This window comes from Hoplias malabaricus, chromosome Y (genome assembly GCF_029633855.1).
Source record: "Hoplias malabaricus isolate fHopMal1 chromosome Y, fHopMal1.hap1, whole genome shotgun sequence".
In the NCBI taxonomy this organism is placed as follows: domain Eukaryota; kingdom Metazoa; phylum Chordata; class Actinopteri; order Characiformes; family Erythrinidae; genus Hoplias; species Hoplias malabaricus.
Window position 1 is genome coordinate 7,530,555 of NC_089820.1, and position 4,147 is coordinate 7,534,701.

A 4,147-nucleotide genomic window follows, 5' to 3' on the forward strand; every position below is an offset into this window, starting at 1 on the left:
GCGGGAATACACCCTGGAGGGGGTCAGTCACTGTCCAGTTACTGTAAATTAAAAGACCCAGCTAGCAAGGTAAATCTGGGCCGATTCTGGCTCAGGCTCGGCACTGTTGGCTGGCTGCCGTCTCGGCGTGAATGCGGCACGCTGCATCTGGCCCAATTCCGGCTGCACGTTGGCACTGTCGGCTGGCGAGGCGATTGCCATTGCAGTTAGCACACTACACTCATCAGAGCATTTTATTAAATACTGTGTAGTAATCGTATGTGGCCCATGTCTAAAAATAAAAGAAAATACTGGTAACTGTTTGGAAAACGATGTAATAAATGTTAAATAAATAGAATCGTTATTTTAACTTGTTAAATGCCATACAGTTATAGGTAAGCTCTGTAATATTTTAGAATATTATAAGCTTTAAAATGAATGAACTCTGAATGAGAAAACGGAAGGTGGCAGAAGCGAACCGCTGTAAAAACACAGAAGAAGAAGAAGACAATGAAGATTTGCCCCAAGTACATATCTCTGCAGGCCGGAGGCCCGCAAGTGGGCGGAATCCAGCAAGTGGGAAGGGCGTACGCAGCAAGTGGGGGATCTAGATGTTTTGTGGGAAGGCGAATGTAGGAAATGCAGCCTTTGTGATTTGAAAAAAGGGCATAGTTTATCTCCAACAGAACTAGGTACCCTCTACTAGTTGTAGTTTAAAATATTACGTTTCAGTGAAAACGAAATACATAGCTCTTCTGATATTTTAATTATATATTTTTGGTAATTGATTATGGGGTGAACTGCAAACTTATGAAATCCATTAGGTCTCTCATGTTTACAATCATTATTTTAATTTGATTACAGAATTATAGGACTGTATTATTTGTTTTGTACTCAGCACAGTATTGGATTATAATCAGTTTAAATGTGTAAACCCTTAAGTAACACTTATGGCACACTATTCAAACAAATATTTAAAGCAGCTCCTTTCCATTAATGGACAATGGGAGAAATGGTGCTAATAATTTGCAAATAGTCATAATATTCAGTAAACCTACCATGAGCACTCAGTCATAGTGGGTTTATATGACAAGATAGTGGTGCAATCTTTCAGGAAATTTGGCTCAACTTAAAATTAAGAATTTAAACAGACATTCAGAGAAGTTCACTGTACTTCATTTAGTTCCTTTGCGTGGTTTTAAATAATTCTTTATAGAAGTATGTCCTTGTTGTAGAGTATTATGTATTACTCTGTGTTCAGATGATCACACATGCTTTGATTAGGCATCAGAACCAGGTCCTGGAACATCCTACTCACAAAATTAGTTGAATGAAGTTTGTTTGAACAGGTAGAATAGGTTCAGAATTGGATAACACTGGCTTAGACTGTCAGAAAGCCTCCCTTTATTATTACCTGGATTGTGCATGTGAATTTGTAGAAGGACTATCATTCATTCATTGTCTGAAACTGCTTTTCTAATTCAACTCCTTACAGACCGTCATATGGAGTGTGGCTCAAACCCACAACCTGGAGCTGTGTGACTGCAACACTACCTGCCTCACCACCGCGCCGCCCGAAGGGCTATCAATTTATTTTAATATAGTTCATTTATTCAGTTTAATTTATTTCAGAAATACACCATATGTACAAATATTTGAGGACAAATTTGTAATGAATATATTCTACATTAAGTTGCAACCGTTACTAACACAGATGTGCAGATGTGCACACACTGCCTCTCTAATCCCTGTAGAGAAATACTGACAATAGAACTGGATTCTCTGGAGTAGAGAAACATGAACCTAATGCCAGGCGAAGAATATATAGCACCCCAGCACTGAGCTGTGCTGATGAACCCATATTTACTGTCATGTCTTTTGTCAGGAAGTGAGTAGTAGCCTATATGTAAACAAACATTATCATTCTCAGTACATGGTCTCAGTTAAATGGTTATTCTCTTTATTTATTGCAAGAATTTCACATATTAAGCCAAACAAAAACAAGTCTGTAAATCACATAATGCTGAAAATGTACTCCATATAATGTACTCACTGTTTACAAGGTACAATATTAACACTGAAAACAAAACAGTTATTACATGGTCACCAGGCATAGAGCTGTACTACAAAATACACAATAATCTAACACAATATCCCAAAGAACTCACTGACATTCTCTTAAACTTCCAAACAATGCTCAAACAGAGCAATTTGAGCTGCATTAGTTATGGAAATTTGTTAGAAGAAAGAAAATAACTAGGATACATATTTTGTGCAGGGCATTTTACACAAAGCAGGACATCACAGTTAACCAGACAGCCTAGGTTTCTAAAAGTATCAAACTATACACACTGTCTGAACTGTGGTGTATAAGGTGCCCTGCAGTCTAGTAATCTGTGCCTTAAGAATTGAGGTGAGGGCCCTACAGTCCAGTTTACATGCCTTAAAAAGTCTGGGGTGAGGGGCATGGCGTAACCACAAACATCGCATTGACCCTGAGACTCTGCTCATCAACACAAGCTTTTAGAACCAGCTCCATATCAGCCCTGTTTTTAAAAACAAATAAAAAGGGTTCTTTAGCCTCTGGGTTGTCTCCAGAGCCTTTACAACAACTACATATCTCGAAGCCAGCGACGTGCTTGAGTCGTGCTTAAAATGTTCTTCCGCGCTCACTTGGAGCTGTACGGCCCAATTGGAGTTGTACCACCCGATTGGGGCTGCGTCCGGCATGCAGAGATACCCTTCTCAAGATTTGTGCTCTTTTCTGTGACTGCGGTATGCAAGCAGCTCTCATTGGTCTCAGGGAACAGCTTCATCCCATAAGTATTTCAATTTAACCCTTATAATTTTGGATACATGAGTATTGTGGTATCGCCCAAATGTAGTTAACATCGTTAATGTTATGTACGTTATTCTATAAACTGCTATAGGTTACATATGTAATATTGAACCATTTAATTTTTTTCAAATGACAAACTTTAGCTAACCTATTTAGCTCTAGCTAACTCGTTTTCCCCTCTGACATAGAATACATTTAAATGACATGACAATTGCTCATACATGAGTTATTTTAATTTGAGTAATTATTAGGTTTGATGGCGTATTTTACAAGACGATTTGAGCATTTTTGTGGGTTTTTATGTCACACAGAACTTTCCTCAGTATAAGAAATAAAATGAGAATAAAACTGCTTAAACATATTAAGAAGTCATAAGATACTAGTTAAGTAGGATAAAAGAAATTCTTAATCTCAGTCCTGGTGTGATGATGTACAGTACCCTGTGACACATCATCAAGAGAAACCATTATATGTATACTTACCTGTATTTACTCACCTGCATACGGGTCATGTGAGAGGGAAAAGAGTACTATCTCTTGATGCAGAGTTTTACTTACCTGGTTGAATCCATTCTCCACAGAGGGAAGGGACAACTAGCATCTAGAAGAGGGAATATATATTAACTAATAAATATTGATATTATGAATGAATGTTAAACATGCCATGGTCGTAATTGAATCTTGGTACAGTTGTTAGTTCATTGTTATTTTTATTGTTTATGAAACTTGTGTATCCAAGATACAATAACTTTTACCTCTTAAGGGAATGGTATATTCTAGGGGGCGGGGCTACCTATATATATACCACATAAGGGGAAAAGAGGGAGACTCTGCTAGACCGTGGCGAGAGAAGCATAACTTACGTGTGTAATAAGACCCAATTGATTTGGTTGTCTTTATCCTTTTTTGTCTCTGCTAATAGAGAATTTTGATTTTGTTAAATTTTTTTTGTTCTCAAGGAGCACGCGTAATATAAAGTAATATAAAGTCTGGTGTGTAAATAAAGGTGGAAGGGAACCAAAAATCGAACCTCTCGGGTGTTATTTCGAGTCGACCTTATATCATCTCAGGCCTCTCGCCCGACTCTACCCATAGAGAACGCCTCCCACCATTACACTTTGTGGTGGTGAAGGGGTGAGCTTTATCACACCTGGTTTTTGGTATAATTTAATATTTTAAATATATAATTATACGGCTGATATTTCCATCATTGTTGAGGGCAGTGAGGTATTGACAAAGCGTGACAACACAGCAGAGGCTTGCAAACTGTTGATAGAACTGATGTATGCCATAAAAAGTGTCAAATGTGTACTTCCACACATTTGAGGAA